This window comes from Coregonus lavaretus (assembly GCF_964263955.1).
Source record: "Coregonus lavaretus genome assembly, chromosome: 4".
Classification (NCBI taxonomy): domain Eukaryota; kingdom Metazoa; phylum Chordata; class Actinopteri; order Salmoniformes; family Salmonidae; genus Coregonus; species Coregonus lavaretus.
Genome location: NC_139991.1, coordinates 46,212,180 through 46,229,590, shown reverse-complemented (window position 1 = coordinate 46,229,590; position 17,411 = coordinate 46,212,180). Strand labels below are relative to the sequence as shown.

The window sequence follows — 17,411 nt, the reverse complement described above, 5'->3', positions numbered from 1 at the left end:
CAAAAAAGGTTTGTTTATTTTTAGGACTGTATTATATAAAGTGTTGTTCTTACTCCTAAATGGTCTTCAATCAGATCTGGTTAAACTGGTCTTGGATAAGTGTTTCAAGGTTTATTTTCTGTGTTCACTGTAACCGTTTAGCTCCGATGCTGTTAAAGTGTCTTTGAAGACAGTGTGTTTGTTTGTCTGTCTGGCTGTGGATTTTATGACTTTGGTGATTTGGCCCACTCATATGCTTTTTTATATGCTGTGTTACTCAATATGTTACTCTTACAAGGTAGAGAATTGCTCAAATGGGTCTTCAACAAGTTCAAAGGAAAATATTACGCTAATATTCCACTGCAATTTCAGGTAATTCTTCCTTTCCCCTTTTGGCAACTCTCGTATTTATTCAGGCCTGAAAATGTGACAAGCAAAACCGTGTTTGCTAAAAGGATACAAAAAAACTTTAATTTATCTTATGACATCACAGTGTTCCCTGAGGTACATGTATGTTTATTTCTCATAAAAACCAAGATCATTAAGTCAGATTGTTAATTGCTTGAACAGCATCACACCACAAACACTCTGAGGCTTGCCAGTGGCAAATAATCGGTCTGCAATTCAGCAGGCAAGCTGAACTTAGATGGTAGTGTCTTCAGTCTTCAGTTGACAATTAGGCATGCGGGGGACTTCAAACACTCACAGTTAGTGAGAGAATATCTCTCTCATCCTCCTAATCCTGTCTCTTACACAATGTGGTTCTGTGCCGTCGCTTTTCGCAGCGCCTTTTGATCCGTGCTTAATGAGGGTGTTAGATCACCAATATAGCAATCGCATTACCTGGAAAAGAAGCAAAGACTGCTCTCTTCCTTAAAATTTTCCCCAAGGCGACCCAAGTGCATCTTTAATGGCACTCTCTACTTATTCTCCCTACCTACCTTGTCCCTCTTCCTCATGTTATTACCTCTAAAACGTCTATTCTTATTCTCTTCTCCCCATCTGGCTTGGTGGTCACCATTTTCTCCCTTTTGTTCCTTTTAAAATCCACTTTTCAAAGCCTTAAACTTATTTTATTGAAGCCTCTAGACTTATTTTACAACATGTTGGGCCACTGGGCTCTAATACTGTATATCAAACCATAGGCCTAGGGTATGTGTGTGTGCTGAATTTGTTTAATCCTAGGATTTGTTGATTTTAAATATTAATAAAATACTACAGTATGTGTGTTTTCAGATACTTTAGGTGAAAGGTTGCTGTGTCAATGAATGTTTGCATTCATTGCATGTGTTTTAATTGTTTATGCAGTTATATAGCTGTGTGCTTACACTAGTAGTGCAGGCCTTTTTCTCCTCCGTGCAAAAATAACCTTGACAGGTTATTGTGGCTGACAGTGCCATTAGAGTCATCCTGTGCTGGAGTCACGGCAGCCTGAAGAGTTGTGAGACAGGCACAACAGACAGGCAGAGAGGCTAGCTGGCAGGTAGGTAGGCAGAAAGGCAGTTGGCTGGCAGCGAGACAGGCAGAGAGACAGGTAGAACAGTAGACTGGCAGCCAGACAGGCAGAGAGAAAGGTAGAACAGTAGACTGGCAGCCAGACAGGCAGAGAGACAGGTAGAACAGTAGACTGGCAGCCAGACAGGCAGAGAGACAGGTAGAACAGTAGACTGGCAGCGAGACAGGTAGAACAGTAGACTGGCAGCGAGACAGGCATAGACAGGTGAAAGCAGGTAAGCTGGCAGGGCAGGATACATAGAGGGTAGGAAACTTGACACATATACAGGAAAGGCAGTTAGGCAGGCCGAAAAATCGGCAGCCATCCAGACTAGACAGATAGATTGGGAGGGCTGGGTCCACACATACACACAGACTGCTCTCCACAGACGGCTGTCCGTCCTGTGATCACTGCCAGCTCAAAGCTTTTTTTTTTGCGAGATCAGAGGTCTTTAAAGCAAAGTCCAGCAGATTGGCATGTTTTCCTCTGTGGCTGGATCAAACTGCAAGGCAAAACACGAAACAACAGACAGAATTAAAGGACAGATCCTATTAAACCAATGTCAAATCCTTTTACCCAATTCAGACCGGGTCAGTATGTATGTCTAACTTATTGAGGCCAGCTGTGATAAATGTATCATGATCTGACACAGGCAGCCCAATTCTGATATTTTTTTCCACTAATTGGTATTTTGACCAATCACATCAGATCTTTTCACATCAGATATTTTACAGAGATGATCTGATTGGTCAAAAGACCAATTTGTGAAAAGAAGATCAGAATTGGGCTGCCTGTGTAAACGCAGCCAGTTTCACAGTTCAAATACCTTCCTCCTGTGCGTAGGTGTGTGTCTCTGCTTGAGTGCATGTGCAGCATATGCACACGTGGGCACATACAAGTAACCTTTTGCTCTCCTGCTAGGCTATTCTTAGAGGTCTCATATATTTTGTTTTTCCCCACCGTTTTCCTATGCTTCTTCAAGCACACATTATTTTTAGTGAATTACCTATCTATCATTCGCCCCAGCCAGGCTCCTGCTCTATGGCAAGTACTGCTACTACTACTGCTGCTGTATCAACTCTAATGCCATTTGGCTGCCTTCCACTGCAGGAAAATGAATGCCACTCATGATTGATGAGTTCTATTCTCCCTGCCTTGGTTTAGTATTACATCCTCACATGTCCAATGTGTAGCTTTTTCACATCAGAGGAACAGGATAGATTCAGACACGCATTTGAAGTCTCTTACCATCTCAAAAACCTGTGTTTTCATCAATGTCATGCATCCCCAGGTGTTGATTGGCATGCATGGGAACAAGAGAGAGAGAGAGAGATAGGGAGGAAGAGAGAGAGCGGGGAAGAGGGGAGAGGGGAGAGAGAGCAACAGAGGGGTGGAGCGAGAGATAAAGGGAGAGAGGGGGAGAAAGAGAGGGGGAGAGCGAGCGAAAGAGAGAGAGAGAGAGATGCACACCTTCTCTAGAGATACAGTGGCTTGAGAAAGTATGCTCTTATCCAGAGCGACTTACAGAAGCAATTAGGGTTAAGTGCCTTGCTCAAGGGCACATAGACAGATTTTTCACCTAGTCCACAACTTTGTCCCTGACCTGTTTGGAGAGCTCCTTGGTCTTCATGGTGCCGCTTGCTTGGTGGTGCTCCTTGCTTAGTGGTGTTGCAGACTCTGGGGCCTTTCAGAACAGGTGTATATATATTGAGATCATGTGACAGATCATGTGACACTTAGATTGCACACAGGTGGACTTTATTTAACTAATTATGTGACTTCTGAAGGTAATCGGTTGCACCAGATCTTATTTAGGGGCTTCATAGCAAAGGGGGTGAATACATATGCACGCACCACTTTTCCGTTATTTATTTTTTAGAACGTTTTGAAACAAGTTATTTTTTTCATTTCACTTCACCAATTTGGACTATTTTGTGTATGTTCATTACATGAAATCCAAATAGAAATCCATTTTAAATTACAGGTTGTAATGCAACAAATTAGGAAAAATTCCAAGGGGGATGAATACCTTTGCAAGGCACTCCTTGCATAAATGTCATATATTCGATGGCTGTCTTTCACTCTGAAATATAATGGTGCCTTTTATCGATTGGATTAGCAAGGTAATATACTTTTTTTTTTTTTACAAAATCGACAATGGATATTTTTGGGATTGATTGTGCCATGAAGCCAGCAAGTACACTTAGGGACCAGAGCCCTTTCATCCAACTCATTGACCGCCTCTTGAAATGTGAGGAAGATCATAGATAATGCTGATAATAAAAGAAGGGATACATAATGCAGAATTCCAATCAGGCCTTTTTTACTTGTATTTAATCATGTACTGTATATCATTAGGGGCCGGAAATTACAGTAATGGTATATCAACAACTGGTTAGAAGCAGCTATTTGTAACCAACTCATGTGTGGGTATATGTGGAGATTTTCACAATAAGCCTCCATACCCACAACCCTCTGTAGGGGGGGAAACTATCCCACAATGCCCCTCTCACAGTGTCATCTGGTACATTCTGATTGTTTTTGCAGCAATGGCCTATCAATCTTGCTTCATTTCCAGTGATTGAGATATAATACGAGCAGCTGTTTAGCCTTTGATGGCAGCATCTGTAGAGGGTATAGAGTTTGTAGAGTCTGTCTCTGAAAGGATGAGGCTTCTGCTTTCTCCTTTCAGACCATGCATCAGGCCATTCACTTTACTATATGTCTTATTAAGATGAGTGGACATGTTCCTTTTTGCTCTGGGACGTTCCTATCTAAAGTGGGACGCTTTCCAAAATTCAGTGTAATCAGTGCAAAGGGAGCTGCGCTTTTAATCACTCTATGCCACACACACCTTCCACTCCTCTACTTTCTCTTAGGCTGTAATCTCTCTCTCTCTCTCTCTCTCTCTCTTGCTCTCTCTCTTGCTCTCTCTCTCTATCTCTCTATCTCGCTCTCTCTCTCTCTATCTATCTCTTTCTCTCTCTTGCAGTCTGACTTGCTACTGTAGCTTCTCAACACTGACACAATTCAGCTGGATGGGCTCCCACTTGATAAGGTAGTGAGGTCTCTATGGTCATAATGCCTTGAGTTATGTCTTTGCACACTCAGGAGGGTAACAGAAAAAGCTATTTTCTAATGGAATCCGTGGTTTTGACCCACAGACGTGGCCTAGTGTCAGCTACGCTGGCATTTCCATGTCGGAGCAGAGAGATAAACCAACCACCTTCACATTAAAGGATTAGCCTGATAATACTGTTTTTTTTCTTCTTCTATTGTTTAAAAATCAAGGCCCTCTATTTCCATTTGCACATAATAATGGGCATGCTAAGGGCAGTAATCAACAGTCAGTGGACTAACCAGATTTAGGTTAACAAATTTATGTTTTGCACCTTTGACCGATATAGATGATGAAAGTGGATTCATCCGTGTGGTAGACAGTAGAGTGCTTGGGTGTGATTAAAACTGTTGGCTTGAACCTAGTTGTCAGTTGAAGCGTGAATTAGATCACCAATTTCACAAAAAATACCTGCAGGCTGTTATATCTGCATGTACGCAAAAAAAGTATGAAAAGTTTCAAAGTGATTATGTTTACCAGTTCATTAATTCTACTTCAAAGAGGCGATAAAGGAGAAGTGCAGTTAGGTAGAAATACATGAGCAGAAAGACGGAACAATTTAAAGGAAAGGAGACAGGAGAGGAGCAGAGAGATGCAGAGAGAGATGGATGGATAGTCGGTGGGGGAGAGAGGAGAGGGACAGGCTGCACATAGTTCTCACTCTGACCTGAGAGGCGCAGCCTGTTTGATTTAGTGCCAATCACAGTTTTTAATGACCGCGCGGTGCATCATAATTTATTGGGATTATCATAAACTTGTGCTGGGATCTGGTGCAAGGGCACTTGTGCCTCCCCCTCAAAATGAATTACTCGCTACCAGCCTGGCCGTCAATCAGGCCAGAAATAGCAGACTCCAGCTTTTTTCCACTTTGTTTTTCCTCAACTTTTCCCAGCATCTTGGCAACGCCAGGAACCTGATAAATATTCATCCCATCATACTCCACCATGGAGAGGATGGAGAGGACCAAGAATGTTAGGTGGGGAAGGGATGAGGGGGCTTGGCTGTTCTCTGTGTCTGTGTGGCCAGTAGAATTAACCTATGGAACACTCAGCATCTCAAAAGCCCTCTCCCTCTGTTCTGATCATGCAGGGTGATCCAAGAGCCATTGAAAGTCTCATCTTGAATGCAGTGGGAGGCTTTATTCTGTCTTTCCAAGTAGGCCATTTTTCTCTCACTGGCACTTAGCAGCAGGTAGCCTAACGGTTAAAAGCGTTGGGCCAGTAACCGAAAGGTCGCTGATTTGAATCCCCGAGCAGGCAAGGTGGAAAAATCTGCTGTTCTGCCCTTGAGTAAGGCAGTTAACCCCCAACAACAATTGCTCCCCAGGCGCCGATGACGTCGATTAAGGCAGCCCCCCGCACCTCTCTGATTCAGAGGGGTGGGTTAAATGAGGAAGACATATTTCGGTTGAATGCATTTTGCAACTGACTAGGTATCCCCTTTTCCCACTTTCATAAACTGGGTTTTGATAAATTGATAATACATTAATTTACTAAGGGTTGGGAGATGAGTGTGTAGAGGGGGATCAGAGTGGGCAGGGTTGTTGAAGAAGCTGTGTGACCCAATAAGACTTTTTGGAGAGACCTGAAGTGTCCTTGGAACACTTGAAAGTTGAATAAATGTTTTTGACCTAATCAAGCGGGATTTTAATTGGTTGCTTTATGGTTTCCATGTGGTTGATACCATTCCATTCACTCCATTCCAGCCATTACTATGAGCCGTCCTCCCCTCAGCAGCCTCTTGTGATACCCCTTCAGTGCTTAGTGTGTGAGGTCATGACACGTATTTCCTGCCCATATGATGGGTTCTGGCAGTGCATCTGGTGAGAAGAGAGTATTGCATTAGACGTTTTTTCTCTGTTTTTTCAAATAAAGTGCTCATTTATGTGACCTGGATTCTCCTCTGAGTCTCCCGTAGGCTCAGACAGCCATGCATTTAGCGTTAGCTTGTTTTTCTCCTCCGATTATTGGCCTCCGATTTATGTGTTTACCTAGTGTAAAGCTCCCACGGCCCCTGATGCAAGCCAAGGCATGGTGACGAATATGCACATTCCAATAGGTCCTGCAGATTATTCAGTTGACGTTCCTATCAGTCCTAGACTATGGCGAAATCATCTATATGTACGCAGCTGCCACTTCTTTAAAGCCAATAGATGCAGTTTATCATAGTGCACTGCGCTTTATTACAGGCGACAGTTTTAGTACTCGTCACTGCATTCTCTACCAGAAAGTTGGTTGGCCCTCATTGATGTCACGTAGGTTGATACATTGCTATGTTTTCAATTATTAAGCCATTTTACAAAAAGTCCCACTGTACCTAACATCATTACTAAACTTTAGACATACGAGTTACCACACCCAGTCTCAGGGATGGCTAACTCTGGAAATTCCTTTGGTCTCTACTGTGTTAAGTAAATCAGCTTTTAGTTTTCTTCCGCCTTATTTATGGAGCAGTCTTCAAAATGTTAAATTTGACGTTCCGGTGCCTCTAGGGCAATTCAGAAAGCTGATTGAGTACCTTATTACTGATTAATGTTTTCGAATGTGTTTTTCTTTCTGCTTGCATTTTGTATTTATATTGATGTGTGTATTTTCTGTAATTTCTGTAATTCAGGGCTCATCTGTAAAAGAGACCTTGGTCTCAGTATGGACTCCCTGATAAAATAAAGATAAAATAAAAATGAATGGAGCAGGCAACAATACACAGGCCTGTGTTTGGGCCGAGGGGCGGGGGACCTGGTGGCGGGGGGCTGGCACTGAGCACAGTGGGAGTATGAGAGGCAGGCAGACTCAAAGCCTAATTAATCTAGCCTCCCTTAATTAGCCTCTGTCTCCTCTATTATGTTCTTTCTCTCCCATTTCCGCGCGCTCTCTCGCTCTCTCTCGCGCTCTCTCTCGCTCTCTCTCTCTCTCTCTCTCGCTCTCTCTCGCTCTCGCTCTCTCTCGCTCTCTCTCTCTCGCTCTCTCTCGCTCTCTCTCTCTCTCGCTCTCTCTCTCTCTCTCTCTCTCTCTCTCGCTCTCTCTCTCTCTCTCGCGCTCTCTCTCTCGCGCTCTCTCTCTGTCTGTCTGGTTTGCCACCTCTCTCCCTCTGCCTGTGAGGATGGTGACAATATGCTGCGAGATGATAAACAAGCTCCTTTCACTGTGGAGGGCAGCTTAGGCGGAGGGTGTAGGTGTCTGAGCTGTCGCCTGTGTCGCCATGAGAGGACGAGACAAAAGCTGTAGAGCTACGGGTGTTTTGGCCTTGCATTGTTTTGGGGGAGATCTTCGGCGTGTCTCGTGAGGCAGGTGGTCATTGTGTGGCATGATGGCACCGAGGTCCGAACACTGCACCTCACGGCATGTTCGTGTCGATTACTAATGCGTCACTTCGGTGGTCCAGAGCCCATGCCATTGGTGAACACAGAGAGAGAGTGGCATCCAGCTAGACTGGAACGACAGGCTGTGGCTCTAGCTGCTGCTGAACCATGCCAGCTATGCAGGGAGGGAAGATGTCGGCATGAATGACATTTCCCTCTCCCAGGCCCAGGCGTTCTGTCTGTGCCGAGCATAATGATGGCTTTAGTCTGTTATTCCACAGCAGCCCTCCCTGACCAATCAGCCTGAGTGTACTTTGACTGCTGATCATGACTAACTGTTGACATTCTCTAGCAACATTCTGCATTTTTGATTAACTTCATGATTAATTCTGATCATGATCTGGTTTTCTCCTTGTGAAATGTCTTCAGTGGAGTTTGATGCCCTATTAAGGATGGGATAGGTGGACATGATAAAAGTGTTGATATAAGATTTGGCTATTTAAAGCTGAAAGAAAAACAGCATGTACAGGTATACATTTAATTCATGCACACTTTAACTGTATAGATTTTGAACTATATCAATATTAACTAATTTAATAATAATAATATGCCATTTAGCAGACGCTTTTATCCAAAGCGACTTACAGTCATACGTGGATACATTTTTTGTGTATGGGTGGTCCCGGGGATCGAACCCACTACCTTGGCGTTACAAGTGCCGTGCTCTACCAGCTGAGCTATAGAGGACCACCAATTTATCAGCATAGCACTTCATAATATTCATGGTAACACAGCATTGTGATATTAACTTGCATATCAATGTATTATTACACATGCTAAATCAATAACCAGTTCTTTATGGTTCTTATTGAAAGATCAGGCATTAGGAAAAGGTTACCAATGTAAAACTTGGCTATTTCTTGGTGTTTAATTGCCCACATGCATCTAAAAGACAGCTCCCAGCCCACCTCCGCCCCATTGGATATATAAAAAAGCCTAAATGAAAAATAGTGCTGAATAGATTATGATAATGAAATGAAGCACAGCCGATCTACCTCACTGGCAATGGACCCTGATATGATAAATATCTTAAGGGAAGATGTATCCTCTTTTTAATGAAGATGGTCTATTTGCGTATCAAGGTCATTGTCCACTCCCGCTGCGTTCCAACAGGACACTCGCCAGATTTTTCTTCTCTTTCTCTTTTATCATCACCCTCTCTTTTTCATATGTGACCTCTTATTTCCATGGGGAAGGCCACACTGGGTTGGGTTATGGGTGATGGAGGAGTGGAGGTAAGGGCCAAGGGAGGGTTAGAAGTGAAGTTCTATTTACTTTCTGACTGCCCTTGGATAATGAGATCAAGGCATCCAATGTGTTTGATCTCTCACATGTCAGAATATAATCTAAGTACAGGCACCACTGACATGCTTATTAGCTAGTAATTCATAATGTATACTGTAGTTATGTCTATGTTCATATTGGGGATATTTTGTTGTGAATACGTTTCAGGTACATGCCTTTGAAAACCTTGGACCAGCCTTAAGGTTTGATTGAACTGTGCAATGTCATCCCCACTACAATATAGGCTTTCTGGCTTTGTGAAGTGTTGTCTCGTCAGGCAGAGATGTCCTGTGGCAAAGCATGGTCCTTCAAAGATCCTCCTCCAGGCTCACCTGGAGCGATGACAGGTCAGGGTGGACCGCATTGAAACACTGCACCTGTACACTAGAGAACAACACGTCATGCCAGAAATAGAGCTTTTGCTTTCAGAGGTGTTCCAGTGTTACTTAGTTCAGTTGGTTCGCTCTGGGTGGTCTGTAAAAGCCTTGTGAGTTTGCATCTCCCCCTCCTACACCAGCCTGAAATCCAGGCCTGTTCACAGGCTGTGTGGGGCTGAGCTCTGCGGGTTCTATGGAGGCTCTATGTGAAGCTCTGTGGCTCTGCGGTCTAGCTGGTGTCAACAGTGGTGACTCACCGTGATGCGGCTGTAGACTTAACGACCATAACCCTCAGGCACCACCATAAGTCTCTAGTTGGAGAACTCTCTCAACTTTCTATTCACTCCTTCCTTTCCTCTTTCTTTCTCTATATCTTCTGTACTTCGCTCTCGTTATCTCTCTCTCCTCTGTTCTCTCACCTGTTTACTTTTTGATGACTTGCATTTTACTTTGTATCACTGTATTGTTCAATCTCCTCTCGCTCCTCTTGCTCCCTTCTCTGAAACTCATGTACTCAATGTGTTTGTTCCTGTTCTTGCATGTTCCTTGTATTGTGTTCTTAGGTTGAATAATGCTCCCAGCCTCCCTTCCTCTGCTCTGGTGAACAAATCAATTTCTTCCATGTGGTTCTGTCTGCTCTTCCTCTCCCCAATCCTCTCCACTCCTTCTCAGTCCGTGCTCGGCATGATTTGCATGGCCTACCTTCACTTGCCATGAGTGCCAGTGGGCCCTCCCCAATGAAATGATCCACTTAAGGCCCACTTTGCCCATTCCCTACGCATCCTCAGGAGCCAACATACTCCCACCCATATCTCTCTGGGCAAATCACACACCTCTGTGTGTCCAGATAACGCTTGGCTCTAACCCTGTGAGCCAATCAATCACCAGTGTGAGACTAAAATAAATTCACCATTGTTGTTCAGAGCCAATCCTGTGTAGTACCTATGTCCTCAATATACAGTATTAGCATATAGGCAGGGTTGGGGTTAATTCCACAAATTAAATTCTAATTAAATTCCCTCTCCCTGTAAATTAAATGTAATTCAATTCAAATTCTAAGTCAGTCTTTGAATTCTGAGATAATAAAATTCCTCTCAATTTCAATGTTAGGTAAATTCCAAAAATGTAATTCCCAATTCAATATTATATAACAATTCTACCTGGCTTTCAGGCTGATCATGTCAATGTTCAGAAAGCCTAGCTATACTGGAAATATAGAAATAGAAGTTTAAATATATATATTTTTAATCCTGCAGTCAATGTTTGATACTAAGTGGATTCATTCCATTAACTGGGACATGTACAAATATTGAATTCCAATTAAATGTAATGCCAAAGATTAAATGTTTCTAAAATCCCAATTCAATTCCCATTCAGACAGTCCAAACAGTCAAATTCCAATTCAATTCCAATTTCAGAACTTGAAGATTGTTGAAATTCAAATTGAATTCAACGTAAATTCTCTACTTCATGAGTGAATTCAATATTTTTTTTAATTGGAATTGACCCCAACCCTGGCTATAGGGTCTCTCTCTGTCTCTCTCTCACTCCCACACCCTACTCTCAACACTTTTTCCACCCATTGCTTTGATATAATTCTAATCACAAACTGTTACTGTTACTGTGCACTCTCCCATTTCTGAAGAGGTTGTTATATGTCAGTCTTCCATTATCTTGCTGTACACACTACATTTAGGAAGGAATTGTATGCGTGCTTGTGTGCTCATCACGATCAAAGAATGTCGGAAAGTTAATATCCCTCTCGCAAGGCATTCTGGGACTTGAGCGCCCCATGAGGGAACCAACTGCGCTATAAACACCTTCTCCAAGTTTTGTGTCATTGTTTAAGAGAGCAGAGAAGACACTGGACATGGAGGTTTGACTAGTCTAGATAGGGGAGGAGATACACATAATGAAAACCCCAAAATAAATTGGAGGAGTAGAGAGATGGTTGTGCCGACTTAACGGGAGACTGAAAAAGAAAGCGAGGAGACAGTTCTTGTTTCACCTGTCAGTGGTGCCTGTTACAAAGAGGGCAATTTCACCATAACCGGGGTGTTGCCATGACAACATGGAGTCCTTTCCCTTGTCACGTTTTGCTGTTCCTATAGGGTCTTGAGGTCCTTGCTGCCCCTCGCTGAGCCAACCCGAGTGAAAAGTGGAATATGGCCTCCTCGTTTTTATTCCTTTTTTTCATCCTTCTCGTACCCCCTTCAGCTCTTTCTTTTTTTGGTTTGTGTTTTATCTTTGTATAATGAAGCCGCGCCTCTTGATTGCCATCCGATTTTATCCAACATCAAATGATGCCGGAGGGAGTCAATTTATAATCAGGCGAACTCCGCCCATCTAATATAACGTTTTTCATCCTGACCAAAGTCAAAACAATCAAGTCATCACCTCTGAATGCCCAGGCTTTGCTAGCTGCCCACTGTGCCAGCAGACGGATGGCAGATAAAAAATAACAAAGAGTTCACAGATTTAGATCCCAAGGCGGCTGTACCCTTAGGCAAGGTGCTTATCCTGGATCTCCTTAGTGATACTCTTTATCCACAGGCATTATTGGATACTGTGTGAAAATTGAAACAACCTATGTATATTGTATCGTCCTACAGAGAATGTATAGGTTATTGTCTAGTGGAATACATTATATATGCAGTGTAATGAACACCCAAACGTTGCCATAGGACACTTGACCATTAACACATTGACAATATCCACTAAAGCAGATTGGTATTTTGAAAAGTTACATATTATACTGAATAAAAGTATAGAGCACTTCTAAGCAGTGACATGGTGAGACACTCTCTCCCATGACTGCAGAGAGGTCTCCTGCTGACTGATCTGTAGGCAGGACATTGATGTGATGTTCGATGTGACCGTCTCTTCATTATGATAGGAGCAGGTGGGCCACACTCTGGGCTGACTGACTGACATACTGTCCAAAGTTCTCCAGACAACGGAGTCATCCTCAGAGTCATCACACATATGAGTTACTAGTTTCAAAGTAAACTTAGTAAACATGATTTAGTGTGTTGAGTTTATCTCTGTAGCATTGGCCCCTAGTGTCTTAGATGCACTACCATGGGAGTTTGACATCATCATGCATTGAACCCCTCAATGGGCCTATTAAATGGCAATATGTCCATGTACGTTTCATGTGTAATGTTACAATTGTAGAGACACATGGTTTTGCCTCTGAGTATGGTGAACCACATAGAAAACATGGGATCTGACATAGGCCTTCAGAATTGGGGTCGGTGTGCAACATTACTCTAAATGAGGGAACATTAGCGCAGTGAGTCCCTCGGTTTAGCATGATGGAAGCGCATTAGAAGTGTGCATTGATTTTCCCATCATGTGAGGAGTTTCAGCACCACCAAAGTCCTCCCCAGTCTCCCCCAATTAGCTTTTGGCCCGGGGTGCCCTGTCCATCCCCATCTGCTCATCTGCCTATCAGTGGTCTTCACTTCACTAAAAGAAGGGGAGTGAGGGAGGAAATAGAGAGAGGGAGTGAGGGATAAGTCTCTGTTTGGCTCTATGGATGACAGACTTGGCAGAGCGGGACCAGGCCAGGGCCAGTGGGGGAGTTTTGGAAGTGGATGCCCTCCCTCTGAGAGAGGGTGGTGTTTGGATGATAGAGGGCACCAAGCCCACACCCTTTCCCTGTGACTGTTTATCAATGAAAACACAGGACTTTGTTTCCATACCCACTCTGCCAAATTGGGATGCAGATTTTTACCCCTCTCTCTCTGAGTTTGTATTTGGGATGCAGCTTTTTACCTCTCTCTCTCTGAGTTTGTATTTGGGATGCAGATTTTTACCTCTCTCTCTCTCTGAGTTTGTATTTGGGATGCAGATTTTTACCCCTCTTTGAGTTTGTATTTGGGATGCAGCTTTTTACCTCTCTCTCTGAGTTTGTATTTGGGATGCACATTTTTTCCTCTCTCTCTGAGTTTGTATTTGGGATGCAGCTTTTTACCTCTCTCTCTCTGAGTTTGTATTTGGGATGCAGATTTTTACCTCTCTCTCTCTCTGAGTTTGTATTTGGGATGCAAATTTGTACCCCTCTCTCTGAGTTTGTATTTGGGATGCAGATTTTTACCTCTCTCTCTCTCTCTCTCTCTGAGTTTGTATTTGGGATGCAGCTTTTTACCTCTCTCTCTCTGAGTTTGTATTTGGGATGCAGATTTTTACCTCTCTCTCTCTCTCTCTCTCTGAGTTTGTATTTCCCTCTAGCAGCATGACCTCTGTGTGTCTTGCTGTTTGTCTGTCTCTCCGTTGGGCTGTGATGTCACCACTGTGCCATGGAGGTGGGAGATCCCAGTCCAGATTAGGGTCTACACTGAGGGGAACCATCCTAGTCCTCCAGAATCCCAGAAGGCCTTGGCGTCTCGACCAGCCAGAGCCAGATGGACTGTGTGTATGATCGCTGTGTCTTCTTCCAGTCTCTTCTTCCCCTATTCCCACTCTAAATGAGATATGATGTACTTGGCTAGAGGAGATAGGCCCCTCTCAATCACAGCATATCCTTTCTACTCTAACCCTGTATGAATATAGCCCTTCTAGATAACTCAAATAGCCCAGAAAAGCCAGTATTGTCAACTGGGGAAAAAAGAGTGAGAAATCCATAGTCAGTAGATGTCACATTTTATTTGACATTAATTTGACATCCAGTTTCCTCCTGAGGTTCGCCTCCACTCATTTTTCCATTATTTCCTTTGTAATTTAATTTGTATGGGATAGTTGTTATATGCCATCCCCAGCGAGTGGTGTCATCCATCCGTAGTAGTGGGCCCATGCTCCTGAGGAGGCTGTGTCCATGCATGGATGAATGAGAGTCTATGCTGTCATGGCTGCTTTGTTGTCTTCCCTCCCTTTCTCATTGGTATTCGTCTGTCAGGCTCCGTCCTGATGGGTGGTGTAATTACTGTACTAACCACGGGCAGGCCAGGAAGGTTGGCAGCGGCTGGAGGGCCCAATGGCCAATGCCCACTAGTGGGGAGGCAGGGAAGTACACTAACCTAACACCCTTGCTACTCACAGTACAGAGAGCACATCAGATAACTGACACATCCATATGAAGACAAGGCATGCATGTGCACAGTGACAGTGACACAGAGAGAGAGAGATATAGGAGAGACAGAGAGAGATAGGAGTGACAGAGTGACAGACAGACAGACAGAGAGAGAGAGAGATGTAGGAGTGAAAGAGTGACAGAGAGAGAGAGATAGGCGTGACAGAGTGACAGACAGAGAGAGGGAGAGAGAGAGAGATATAGGAGTGACAGAGTTACAGCGAGAGAGATATAGGAGAGACAGAGAGAGAGATATGAGAGAGATAGGAGTGACAGAGTGACAGACAGACAGAGAGAGAGAGAGAGAGAGAGAGAGATGTAGGAGTGAAAGAGTGACACAGAGAGAGATATAGGCGTGACAGAGTGACAGAGAGAGAGAGAGAGAGAGAGAGAGAGATCGGAGTGACAGAGAGAGAGATACATGGAGAGACCGAGTGAAAGGGATCTCCATTAGAGGGAATTGTGCTGTGTGTGTGTGTGTGTTTGCGTGGGTGTGTGAGTATATCTAGATCCCCCAGCTTGCAGGTAAAGACACTGACACCAGGAAGGATTATGTGGCGTGGTGGGGCACTGGAGTGTGCTGTGTGTGTGGTGTTGTGCTGTATGTGTGGTTTCCTGGCAGGTAGCTAGCTTGTTGTGTTAAGAGAAAGTGTGAACAAATATCAATAATACCAGTAGCAGTAACAATAACAACAGCCTTCTGCTTGTATATAAAACCCCAGCAGTGGTCCCAGTAGAGATGAGGAGACTGTGTTCAGGAGCATGTGAGTGAGTCATTGGAGGAACATAATAACCACTGACGCCCATTAGCAAGGTGTGAGGTGAGCTTTGGTAAGCTGTGAGGGCCCTGGGCTCCCAGCATTGTGGAGGTGTACACTGCCCAGTTTTGACAGGCTCAAACCTGATGTTCGTCTAACGAGCCCCCTGGTAAATCTTGTTGCTGTATCCTCACCTTTATGTCTGTAGGAGGTAGGAGGAAAATGGCTGCTGTAGAAAACCCCCAGCATATTCACATGATCGGTCAATAACCTGCATGGGTGGTCTCACAAATCCAGATTTCAGAAATCCCCAATCAGCTTCCTCTTCTCAGGTACTCAGCTCCTTCCCTTCTCCAGTACACAGGCGTGGTCCATCAATAATCAAATAAAATAAAATCAAACTGTATTTGTCACATGTGCCGAATACCACAGGTGAACCTTACAGTGAAATGCTTACTTACAAGCCCTTAACCAACAATGCAGTTTTAAGAAAGAATACCTAAAAAAATAAGATTTATTTTATTTTTAAGGAACAAATAATTAAAGAGCAGCAGTAAAATAACAATAGCGAGGCTACAGTGGGGAAAAAAAGTATTTAGTCAGCCACCAATTGTGCAAGTTCTCCCACTTAAAAAGATGAGAGAGGCCTGTAATTTTCATCATAGGTACACGTCAACTATGACAGACAAATTGAGAATTTTTTTCTCCAGAAAATCACATTGTAGGATTTTTTATGAATTTATTTGCAAATTATGGTGGAAAATAAGTATTTGGTCACCTACAAACAAGCAAGATTTCTGGCTCTCACAGACCTGTAACTTCTTCTTTAAGAGGCTCCTCTGTCCTCCACTCGTTACCTGGTATTAATGGCACCTGTTTGAACTTGTTATCAGTATAAAAGACACCTGTCCACAACCTCAAACAGTCACACTCCAAACTCCACTATGGCCAAGACCAAAGAGCTGTCAAAGGACACCAGAAACAAAATTGTAGACCTGCACCAGGCTGGGAAGACTGAATCTGCAATAGGTAAGCAGCTTGGTTTGAAGAAATCAACTGTGGGAGCAATTATTAGGAAATGGAAGACATACAAGACCACTGATAATCTCCCTCGATCTGGGGCTCCACGCAAGATCTCACCCCGTGGGGTCAAAATGATCACAAGAACGGTGAGCAAAAATCCCAGAACCACACGGGGGGACCTAGTGAATGACCTGCAGAGAGCTGGGACCAAAGTAACAAAGCCTACCATCAGTAACACACTACGCCGCCAGGGACTCAAATCCTGCAGTGCCAGACGTGTCCCCCTGCTTAAGCCAGTACATGTCCAGGCCCGTCTGAAGTTTGCTAGAGTGCATTTGGATGATCCAGAAGAGGATTGGGAGAATGTCATATGGTCAGATGAAACCAAAATAGAACTTTTTGGTAAAAACTCAACTCGTCATGTTTGGAGGACAAAGAATGCTGAGTTGCATCCAAAGAACACCATACCTACTGTGAAGCATGGGGGTGGAAACATCATGCTTTGGGGCTGTTTTTCTGCAAAGGGACCAGGACGACTGATCCGTGTAAAGGAAAGAATGAATGGGGCCATATTTCGTGAGATTTTGATTGAAAACCTCCTTCCATCAGCAAGGGCATTGAAGATGAAACGTGGCTGGGTCTTTCAGCATGACAATGATCCCAAACACACCGCCCGGGCAACGAAGGAGTGGCTTCGTAAGAAGCATTTCAAGGTCCTGGAGTGGCCTAGCCAGTCTCCAGATCTCAACCCCATAGAAAATCTTTGGAGGGAGTTGAAAGTCCGTGTTGCCCAGCGACAGCCCCAAAACATCACTGCTCTAGAGGAGATCTGCATGGAGGAATGGGCCAAAATACCAGCAACAGTGTGTGAAAACCTTGTGAAGACTTACAGAAAACGTTTGACCTGTGTCATTGCCAACAAAGGGTATATAACAAAGTATTGAG

At 43.8% G+C, this 17,411-nt stretch overlaps 1 protein-coding gene across 1 annotated transcript in view; it reads left to right on the top strand.

The window, feature by feature from the left end:
* Positions 1-17,411, top strand: part of LOC311127292 (leucine-rich repeat transmembrane neuronal protein 4-like) — a 123,987-nt gene that overhangs the window by 13,772 nt on the left and 92,804 nt on the right. The gene's annotated exons all lie outside the window — the stretch shown is intronic.